General features: G+C 37.2%; 1 pseudogene; it reads right to left on the reverse strand.

Annotated features, from left to right (window-relative positions):
- Positions 1-2,099: 2,099 nt before the first annotated feature.
- On the reverse strand, positions 2,100-6,916 carry LOC114029944 (annotated as a pseudogene).
- Positions 6,917-12,105: the final 5,189 nt, after the last annotated feature.

Genomic DNA, 12,105 nt, shown 5'->3' on the forward strand with positions numbered 1-12,105 from the left:
CCCCATAACTCAAGAAATTGTAAAACTTTGGGAGAAAGTGAATCAATTTTGATAAAATGCTAGATACTCCTAATAGAGTTCATCTCCATGCACAGGCTTCAGGTACTAATCTTTTCAGTAAAACTGAATTACAAATCAAATTACAGGTTTTTGTTTATTTGTTTGTTTTGATGGGGCTAAGATCACTGTCATGCGTGGTGAAAATGAGCATATGCTCTTTCAAAATGAGATTTTGTTAATCCAGACCTCAAAATTTGAATTGATTTGAAAAATATTTTGCCTCTTTCTTTGAGGCAAAGCATAGTTTTAAGTCTATCATATTCTTCAACAAAGATTTCAAAATATTCATTTCTGTTTGGTACTATAAAAAGCAAATTGGTTTCATAAAGATCTTAGCTTGTAGGAAGTCAGTGAGCACAAAAACAACAAACAACAACAAAAACAACAACAACAATGAACTAAAAAAGTGAAATATTTTGGAACTTCTCTATATCTCCAATGATAAGAAATAGTATCTCTAATTTACATAGTTGTCAAGGGGAACCGAATGAAAAGTTATCCCTTAGATTCATCATATCCATTCTGGCTCTAAAGCTTTGTTTCCATATCTGGTTTTTATACCATATAATTAGATTGAGAGGGAGGTTGTCCTTCAATATTTTAAAGAACATCTCAATGGGGTCCAAAACATTAATACATTGTACTAAAAGAGGATTTGGACTAATTTGTGAAAGAGACATGAGACTTTCAAAGTGGAAGTGGAATTAAAGAAGTTAACTCTCCTCAATGAGATGAATTTTTTTTTGCATATTAACCATAAAATTGTATTTTAAAAGTTTTTTTTAGTTTATACTCAATACTGATCATTACATAAAGAGATGAAACTTTGTCAAAAATATCACAAAATGTTTCCACTTTGTTTTGGTAAACAATAAATAATTCACTGAGAGAATTAACATTCACATATACACATTAGTTTACAAATTTACTTTATGCTCCAAGACCTTTTAAAACATTTTTCAACCAGTTATGGAACCTAACTCAAATTATCTATTACAATGAAACACAATAATGAGTTATATGTATTGCAGCAGAACATTAGAAACAAGGCATAAGTAGCAAAAACAAATACAAGAAAACATACATGAAATAACACAGTAATTTAGTTATAATAATATCAAAAGATAAATTAAAAGCAGTTCTATAATAAGGGGGGGAAATCTTCCCACTCCATATTTGGTGCTATTGCCTTATGGTGATATTTGTCATGTGTAGGAGTAATATTATTGGAAACACACATTTTCCCCAAATAAGATTGTATTTCTTAAATTACTACAAAATCATGATTCAACTTCATTTTGAAAACATAATATGTAACTCATGGTTAACTACATTTAATGTAATTTTTAAACATTCCCTCAAAGTCTATATTATATTTTTATTGGGCTCTTACCTTATACAACTTGTGTTGTCTAAATGGAATAAATGAGCTTTTTTTTATAGAGTTCACATCTAGGACATATATAATAAAGTTCTTTCCAAAAATATTAATTAGAATATTGTTTAGAACAAGATAGCTCTGAGTCTTTGGCTAAATAAAAGAGTTTCAGAACCTCAGGTATGGTGAAAAATTGCTATCCAGTCACCAAGGATGCATATGCATATATTCAGTTACAAGACAGAGGCATGTGCATTATGAAAAAATAAAACTTAGATAATGGTTTATAAAGCAAATCAAGCTATGAATAAATGAAATTATTCGTTGGTATTTGTTTCTGTTTGGAAGAATTAACTGCTAATCATATTTCATATCAATCTACCTATGTTATTTGCCAAGAAATTAATGGAATCTTATTTTTAAAAGTTCAATATTTGTTTATTTATCCCTATTCCTTTTCATTTTCAACTTCACATCAGATACCTTACAGCTAACAGAAGATGTGCTGAATTTGAAAGTTCTTTAAAATGCAACACATTTTTCTTAGAATTTTATAAAGAAGTAAGATATCTTCATATATAAAATAATTATTAAATTAGAGTTTTACAGTCACAATATATGCTCCCGGCTCTTCTTAGGCACAATGTTACAATCTGTGCCTTTAATTTGTTTGGGGATCATAGGCCTCCGTGGTGTTGAGGTAAGTTTTCCCATCATATTCTCCAACTTCATACCATCAAGTAAACATACTTCAACTGCATCTCTGCTAATGCTCATAGATGCAACTGCAGTCCACATATCAATTTTAGGATCCTATCTTTCTTTTCTTTTCTTTTTTTTTGCGAGGCAATCGGGGTTATGTGACTTGCCCAGGTTCACACAGCTAGTAAGTGTCAAGTGTCTGAGGCCGGATTAGAACTCAAGTCCTTCTGACTTCAGGGTTGGTGCTCTATCCAATGTGCCACCTATTTGCCCCTAGGATACTATCTTTCAACACTGACAGTCTGGAAATCAAGATGCACACTGGCACACCATGTCCTCCAATAGCATAGAATAATCTATTCCAGGTAGTTACTCCTACTCCACCTTTCCTTTTTGAAATTTGTGCACAAAGTACCCATCTATTAGTAAGTGGATGAAAGCATTCTACAGTTTTGAACCAAGAAATTCTGTCGTGACCCCCAACTGCATAGTTTTCCACTTAATAATGCCACACCGGCTGTGTTCCTGGGTGTGGACATAGTAGCAACAAAATTCCACTGATAAACCTGAATGTCCCATCACCCCATTCTATTTAGGTAGCTCCAGTCATCATGCTCACCTACAGCATGCATAGGATCTTCCAATATAGCCACACCAAGGCCATGCCAGTGTGTATAAATAGGTGGCATCACACTCCAAGTTTTGTTTTGGGATTATAACACTCCACAGTATTCAAGGTCTTTAGTCTATCTGTACCACCACCAACATATTGTTTGTCATCCAATACTGCAACACCAAACTCTAGTCTCTGTGCATTCATATTAGCTACTGGAGTACACATATCTGCATGGAGAACATATTTTTCAATACTTGTTGTTCCTTTGGTTGAATCCATTCCATTAACTGCATATAAAGTGCCAACAGTTGACTTTCTGGGTTTTGTGTGAGGACTTTGTTACATGGTCATCTCTCCAGCAACAAATGGTATTTCATTGCTTCCATAATAGACTTCTGATATTCAATGTCATTCTGAAAGAGTATATTATTTTCCATGTCAGCAAGGAACTGTGGAGGAACAAGTAATGTAATATAAGCCAGAAGTTTACTGTGATCTTTTCATCTCTGTTCTAAATCATGATGGACTCGTATAAGTAGTACATTCAGTATCATCTCTTCATTAGATATATTCATATCATCACTTGTAAAGAGCTTTGCAATTTCACTAGTAGATAATAATACAAATTCTTGGGTTGTAATTACTTCTATGAAATGCTCCGTGGTATAATTTTGAGCCACTTTGTGCAAATCCAAACAACACTGCATCATGAAAATAACAAATCCCAAGGCAGTTAGATGGATGAAATTGTTTCATTAAGAATTTACAACATGGAGGGGGCAGAGCCAATATGGTGGAGTAAAAGCACTGATTTGCTTGAGCTATCCCCAAAATCCCTCCAAATACCTGTAAAAAATGACTCTAAACAAATTCTATAGCAGCAGAACCCATAAAAAGACAGAGTGAAATAAATTTCCAGCCCAAGACAATCTGGATAGTTGATTGGAAAGGTCTATTGCACTGGGCTAGGAGGGGAGCACAGTTCAGCATTGGCATGTAGGCAAAGACCAGGCCTCAGGGAACCTGGAGCAGCCCTCAGAGGACTGAATCATGGGAAGCTATGGTGGTTTCCAGACTTGTCAGTCCACAAATACCAAAAACAACTTAGAAGGTCAGTAAGAAAGGTCTGTCAGACCATGGTGAGAGAGGAACTTGGTTGGGCCCCAGTTCCATTGCAGCCCCAGTGGTTGCCTCTGGACCTTTCACCCCACAGACAGAGGTGTAATCCAGTGGCTGATCAAAGGGGAATTGCAGGGACACCTTTGCTTGTGTTGAGGCAGGATTCTCTTGCTTTGCCTGCGCTTGGATCTAGGTCACAATTCTGGGTGACAGTCCTGGTGCAAGGAGGAGGATGTGCAGTGGCAGTGGAGATGGAATCCTCCTCACAGTCCCAAGGCAGAAAAGAGTGCTTATGGTCACTCTTAGACCAGAGCCCAGGGCAGCAAAGGAGTAAACTCGCCCCTGATCATACCACTTTGGAAGAACTGAAAATTTACAAATCCCTAGAAGTATCTCTGAAAACAGCTGCACAAAATCCCTGAAGCTTGGGACAGTACATTCTCCATACTGGAAGCAGACTCCTAACTTAACAAAGAGTTTAAACCTCAAGTGATTGGCTGGGAACATGAGCAAACAGGGCAACAAAGTCAGAACATAGAATCTTTCTTTGGTGACAAAGAAAATCAAAACATACAACCAGAAGAAGACAACAAAGTCAAAGCTCCTATATCCAAAGCCTCCAAGAAAAATATGAATTGGTCCCAGGCCATAGAAGAGCTCAAAAAGAATTTTGAGAAGCAAGTAAGAGAAGTAGAGGAAAAACTGGGAAGAGAAATGAGAATAAAGCAAGAAAATCATGAAAAAACTAGTCAACAGCTTGCTAAAGGAGACTCAAAAAATATTGAAGAAAATAAAATCTTAAAATAGCCTAACCCAAATGGCAAAAGAGGTCCAAAAAGTCAATGAGGAGAAGAATGCCTTCAAAAGCATAATTGGTCAAATGGAGAAGGAAGTCCCAAAGCTCACAGAAGAAAATACTTCTTTAAAAATTAGATTGGAGCAAATGGAAGCTAGTGACTTTATGAGAAATCAAGAAACTGTAAAAATGAAACCAAAAGAATGGAAAAAAAATAGAACACAATGTGAAGTATTTCATTGGAAAAACAACTGACCTGGAAAATAAATCCTGTAGAGATGATTTAAAAGTTATTGGACTACCTGAAAGCCACAATCCAGAAAAGAACCCAGAAATCATTTTTCAAGAAATTATCAAGAAAACTGCCCTGTTATTCTAGAACCAGAGGGTAAAATAGAAATTGAAAGAATCCACCAATCATCTCCTTAAAGATATCCCCAAAGGAAAACTCCTAGGAATAGTATAGTCAAATTTCAGAGTTCCCAGGTCAAGGAGAAAATATTGCAAGCAGCCAGAAGAAAACAATTCATGTATTATGGAAACACAATCAGGATAACACAAGATTTAGCAGCTTTTACATTAAGGGACCAGAGGGCTTGGAATATAATATTCTGGAGGTCAGAGGAGATAGGATTATAGCCAAGAATCGCCTACCCAGAAAAACTGAGTATAATCCTTCAAGAGAAAAATGGATATTCAGTGAAATAGAGGACTTTCAAGCATCCTTGATGAAAAGACCAGAGATGAATAGAAAATTTGACTTTCAAATACAAGACTCAAGAGAAGTATGAAGAGATACACAGGAAAGATAAATCATAAGAGACTTATTAAAGTTTAACTTTTTTACATTCTTATATGTAAATATGATATTTGTACTCATGAGATCTTTGTCAGTATTAGGCTAGTTGGAGGGAAAACTTATATATGCAAGTATATAGATAGATAGATACATAGATACATAGATACATAGATACATAGATGGTTCAGGGTGAGTTGAAGATGAAGGGGTGAAATTTAAAAAATAATATTAAGGGGTTAGAGAGGATTATACTGGGAGAAGGAGAAAGGGAGATGTAGAATGGGACAAATTATCTCACATAAAATAGACAAAAAAAAGCTTTTACAGTGGAGGGGAAGTGGGGGAAGGTGAGAGGGAATGAGTGAATCCTATTTTTATAGGATTTGACTTAAGGAGGGAATAACACACACACTCAATTGGATATGGAAATCTATCTTACCACACAGAAAAATGAGGGTGAAGGGGACAAGAGAGCAGTGGGTATGATAGAAGGGAGGGCAGATTGAGGGAGGAGGTAATCAGAAGTAAACACTTCTGAGGAGAGACAGGGTCACAAGAGAGAATAGAATAAATGGGGGCCAGGACAGGATGAAGGGAAATAGTTAGTTTTTTTCACAACATGACTACTATGGAAGTATTTCGTATGACTACACATGCATAACCTGTATAGAGTTGCTTGCCACCTCAATGAGGTGGGGAGTGAGGAAGGGAGAAAATTTGGAACCCAATGTTCTAAAAACAAATGTTAAAAATTGTTTTCACATGCAACCGGGAAATAAGATATACAGGCAATGGGGTATAGAAATCTATCCTGCTCTACAGGAAAATAGAAGGGGAAAGGGATAAATGTAAGGAAAGGGTGATAGAAGGGAAGGCTGATTAGGGAAAGGAGTAATCAGAAGGCATGCTTTATTGTAGTGTGGGGAGGGGTGAGATGGGGAGAAAATTTGGGACTCAAAATCTTGTGGAAGTGAATGTTGAAACTAGAAATAAATAAATTAATAATAAATGCTTGGGGAAAAGTAATAAAAAAAGAAAAAATAACTTACAACATGCTTGTATAACCTGAGACAGTTGAAGAAGGCAAGCTATAGATAACACACACTCAATATTATCTTCCTTTAATTCAAGATGACTTGTATATGCCTACTGAACCAAAGCCTGAACTGAAATTGGCTCTACAGCTTCCATTTTGATTTCTTCTTGTCTTGCTTTCCTTACATCGTTAGTAAATATGGTAGCAAAATAATCAGAAACAGAAATGAGTATCAATCTGTGAGCTGGGATCCTTCAAACACTAGCAACTAAAACAACATCACATAATTGTTTGTGTCTCAAATAGCTTTCCATCTTTTTAAATATTTCTTCAGCATGGTTTAGAGTCTGGGAAAATTAATCTGATGAACATGGTTGCATGTTGTGGAAAGATGATAATGCCTGACTGCTATCAGAGATTCCCAAGTCATGCTTCTGTGATAGCCAGGGTAACCAAGAGGGAGGGGGAGGGTAAGGTCGAGGTGGAGTAGAGGAGAGAAGAAGAAGGGCAAGGAGGGAGAGAAATGAGCGATGACATTTCCAGGAAAGTGGAATGGTATAGTAGAAAAAGTGCAGAATGGGAAGGCCCAGTCACATCTCTTGCCCCCCCCCTTTTTTCTATCTCTAGTCATGCACTGCCAAATCCCAACCTTGGATAACTCCTACCAACTGACATCTTGAGACCTATTCATGTGCTCATGAAGGGGCTGGAGATGTTAACTGGATTCACTACAAATTTCTGTTATAGAATCTCAACCAGGTCTTCACTTAAGTAAGGCAATCATTTTATACCTCTATAATTGATTCACTATTTTGCTCACTACAGAGACTATTTCAAATTTTTTTCATCTCTCCACAATCCTATTATGACACCTCCTCTCCTACCCTCCTAGCGGAAAAATTTGACTCAATTTCCCCAAAATAATTAAAGTTATTCACTGAGAGCTCCCTCTTTTCTTCTCCTCTTCATGTCATATCACTAATGCTTTCCTCTATTATTTCCTCTTTACACTATTTTTTCACATGCCACAGTAAACTCCTGTACATGTACCTCTTATTTTATTGCATCCCATCTTCTCCAGATGATTGTCCCTTCTTGTCATTTCTACACTCTAGCTAATCTTTAATACCTTCCAATCCATTTTTTACTGCCAAGCTGCTTAACAACATACTCTTGCCTCCCCAATCCTTAAAATTCCCTCACTTGATATAATTATTTTCAATAGCCTATCTTTCTATGTCTCCTCTCTATCATGGCAAAGCTTCTTGAAAAAGTTGTTTGTAATTGATGCTTCTACATCCTTTCTCTCCCCTCTCTGCAGTCTGGCTTCCAATCTCCTCAACTGAAACTATCCTCTCCAAAGTTACCAATTATCTCTTAATTGCTAAATCTAATAAGCATTTTGTCATACTCATCCTGCTTGACCTTGGTTAACCCTATGATATTATCATTCACACTCTTCTGGATATTTTCTTCACTTGAGCACTTCCCATGGCACTGCTCACTCCTAGTTCTCCTCCTAGTATGACTCCTCTTATTCAGTCTCCTTTGCTTGATCTTCCTCCATGTCACTCCCATGAAATATGTGTGTAGATCCTGAGCCCTCTTTTCTTCCTATATGCTATATATTCCTATCTCATTTTCTTCCTATACAACATATATTTCTATCTCATTTGGTATCTGTTTGTTGTTACAGATTCAGTTATCAACAGTGTGATACTAATTCTCAAATCTATTTATTGGGCTGTAACCTTTCTCTTGACATCCAGTCTTGCATCACCAAGTGATGCAAGATGCAAGATGATTGCATCACCAATTCGATTTACAACTATTTGTTTTTTAGACATTTCAAACTCAAAGTTCCCGAATATAATTTATTATCTTTTCTCCCAACCCCTGCCTATTCCAAATTTTCCTATTGATGTCAAGCAGATCACCATCTTCCCAGGCACCCAGGCTCAATATCTAGGTATGATTCTCAACTACTCAGTGATTCTTAGTCACATACCCTATCTGTTGCCAAATCTTTTTTTTTCTTTTTACCTTCATATCATTGCTCATATATATCCACTTCTCCTTCTCACTCAAACTGACCCAATATATCTCCCCTGCTAAATCTTCTTACTAAGTGTTACCTACCCTGGTGTAGAGGCACTCATCACCTCACACCTGGACCACTGCAGTAGCTTGCTGTCTGGTCTCCCTGCCTCAGTTCATTCCCCACTCTATCCCATCCTTCATTTATGTGCCAAAACAAACTTCCTAAAGTACTGGTCTGATTATGTTACTGGGCTTCACCTAATACAATCAAGACATTTCTTATTGCCTCCAGGATCAAATATAAAATCATCCATTTAGCTTTCAAATCTTGTAAAATTTGACTCTTTTCTACCTTTACAGTAATTTTGTACTCTACTACCATCCACAGACTCTACAATCCTCTAAAAATGACCATGCTATTGTTCCAACAGGACACTCCATCTCCTGACTATATATTTTTACTGGTTGTCCTCCACCTCTGTAATGCTTTCCCTCCACACTTTCACTTCTTTGTTTCCTTGCCTTTCATCAAGATTATGTTCAAATTCTACTTTCTACTGGATTTCCCTGTCTCTATCACCCCAATCCTATTTTTCGCCTTCTTCTACTTTCTCTAAACATATCTCATATATACATGGTCATTAGCATTAGAATGGGAATTTCTTGAAGTCAAGGACATTGACTTTTGCCTTTCTTTGCATCCCTAGCTTTTAACACATTTCCTTTATATAGATATGTGCTGAAAATATGTATCTTTACAGTTGGTTGACTTGGTTTAAATCCAGAATTTGATACTATATTTGAGGCCATGGACAAGTCACATAATCTCTTTGGACATTAGTCTCCTCACATGTAAAATAAAGGCATGGCACTAGGTGATATTCCAGCTCTAGATCTAGAATCCATATAATATATAACCATTTGATTTGAACTTAAAGACTTTTTTTTGGAGGGGTCAGTTATCAGGTATAGTGTCCGCATTTTTAAAAGAATTTTATTACTTTAATACTTTATTTCCTCCAATTACATGTAAAAACAATTTTCAACGTGCACTTTAAAAAATTGAGTTCCAATTCTCCCTCTCCCTTTCCCTTATTAAGAAGACTAGCAGTTTGATATGGGTAATACATGTGTAATCAAGGAGAATATATTACCATATTAGTCATAATTGCAAAAGAAAACAGACCAAAATGAAAAACCAAGAAAACACCCCCTCCTTCTCTTATTCTCTTCCCCTCCTACTTTCCTGTATAGTAAAAAAGATTCCTGTACCCCACTGAGTATGTATGTCATTCTCTCTTTGAGCCAATTTCAATAAGAGTAAGGTTCAAGTGTTCCTTGCCAACTCCCTATTTTCCCTTCATTGTAATAGCTCTTTCTTGCCTCTTTCATGTGTGACAATTTATCCCATTTTACTTTCCTCTTTCCTTTTCTCCCAGTGCATTCATCTTTCTCACCCCTTAATTTTATTTTTCTTCAGTGAGCTTTTGTATGTCATTTTCTACTTGGCCAACTCTACTTTTTCAGACATATTTTTCTTCAGTGAATTTCTGTGCCTTTTTTTCCATTTGGCTGATTCTGCTTTTCAAGGCATTTTTCTCCTCATTGACTTTTTGTACCTCTTTTACTGTTTGGCCTAGTCTTTTTTTTCTTCTTCAAGGTGTTACTTTTTTATAATATTTTTTGCGTATCCTTTACCATGCTGTTGACTTTTTTCCTGATTTTATTGAATCACTCTCATTTCTCTTCCCATTTTTTCCTCTACCTATTTTATGTGATTTTAAAAATCTTTTTTTTTATCTCTTCCATGGCCCAAAATGATTTCATATTTTTCTCAGAGGCTTTGGATGAAGGAGCTTTGACTTTGTCATCTTTTTCTGAGTGTGTGTTTTGATCTTCCTTGTCACCATAGTAACTTTCTATGGTTAGAAAAATTTCTGCTGTTTGCTCATTTCTCCAGCCTATTTCTTGGCTTTTAACATTTTCCTAAAGTGGGGTTATGCTTCCAGGGTAGAGGGTGCAATGTCCCAAACTTCATGGGTTTTAGGCAGTTGGTCTGAGGAGGGCTGTGTCTACTACTCTTCTGCCCTATGTTCTGGCCTGTGAATGATCACAAACACTCTATTTCTGAACTGTGATGAGGTTCCTTCAAAAATAATACAGAATTTATAATAATGGACAAGATGGCAGAGTGAAAGCAGGGACTCACCTGAGCTCTCCCTCAAACACCTTCAAATACCTTTAAAAAATGACTCTGAACAAATTCTAAAGCAGCAAAACCCACAAAGAGATAGAGTGAGGTAGATTTCCAGTCCAAGACAACCTGGAAGGTCAACAGGAAGGGTCTGTTACACCTAGCTGAAAGAGGAGCATAATCTAGCACAGGCTGCATGAGCACAGACCCATTCACAGTGACCCCAGGGAGGCTGAATCACTGGCAGCATGGCAGTTTCCAGACTTTTCAACACACAAAAAGACAACTTAGAAGGTCAGTAGGAAAGGTCTATAATACCTGGGTGCGAGAGGAGCATGGTCTAACCTTGGTCCCATCACATCAGGAGCAAGCCATGGGAGTGACTGAATTGACAGCAGCAGGGACTGCTTCTGGAGCTATCAGCCCACAGACAGACTATTTGAAAGTCACCCATTTTGACTTCTGGGAGCCAAGATGTAAGAGTATGCTGTAAGATGCTGTCACCCTCCCTTATTGACCTTGAAAAACAAAAACTCAGAGAATATTGCCCCAGGAAAAATCCTGGAATAGTGGAGACAGCAGAAAGATGAGATACAGCAGTCTTTTAGCTGAGGAGGGTGGGGGGATTATTGGGAAAGTTCTCTCTTGATGTGACTGAAGGGGACCAGTGTAGGGAGCGAGGCATCCTGGCAAGTCAGCAGGAAGACCCACTTCAGCAAACCAGCAGGAGATCCTGAGCCCTACAGTAGTGGAGTAGGCAAGCACCAATACTAGGCACACAACAGCCACCACCACAAGCTCCAGCTTAGCACAAGATAAAGTACCAGATGTCTACAGCCCCAAGCTGCCAACATCTGAGGCCCCAGCACACAAAACCAGTAACTAGGTCCCTAGTCCCCAGCACAAGAAGCCTGGGTCAGTGCCCCTGGTTTGCCAGAAGCAGAGATCAACTTTAAAAGCCAGGAAAAAGGCAAACAACATGAGCAAGAAGCAACAAAGATAAACAATAACCATAGGGAAGTATCTTGGTGACAGGGAAGACCAAAACACAAATTTAGGAGAGGACTACATTGTCAATATACTCGTATTCGAAACCTCAAAGGGAAATATGAACTGGTCTCAAGTGCAAAAAGCCTTTTTGGAAGAGCTCAAGAAGGATTTTAAAAATCAAATTAGAGATGTAGAAGAAAAATTGAACAATTCCCTTAAAATACAATTGACAAAAAGGAAAAAGAAAACAACTCCTTAAAAAGTAGAACTGGATAAATGGGAAAGGAGGTACAAAAGCTAACTGAAGAGAACAGTTCATTATAAATTAGAACTGGGCAATTGGAAGATAATGACTCTATGAGATATCAAGAACCA

The sequence above is a fragment of the Vombatus ursinus genome, unplaced genomic scaffold (assembly GCF_900497805.2).
Source record: "Vombatus ursinus unplaced genomic scaffold, bare-nosed wombat genome assembly UNPS02014942.1, whole genome shotgun sequence".
In the NCBI taxonomy this organism is placed as follows: domain Eukaryota; kingdom Metazoa; phylum Chordata; class Mammalia; order Diprotodontia; family Vombatidae; genus Vombatus; species Vombatus ursinus.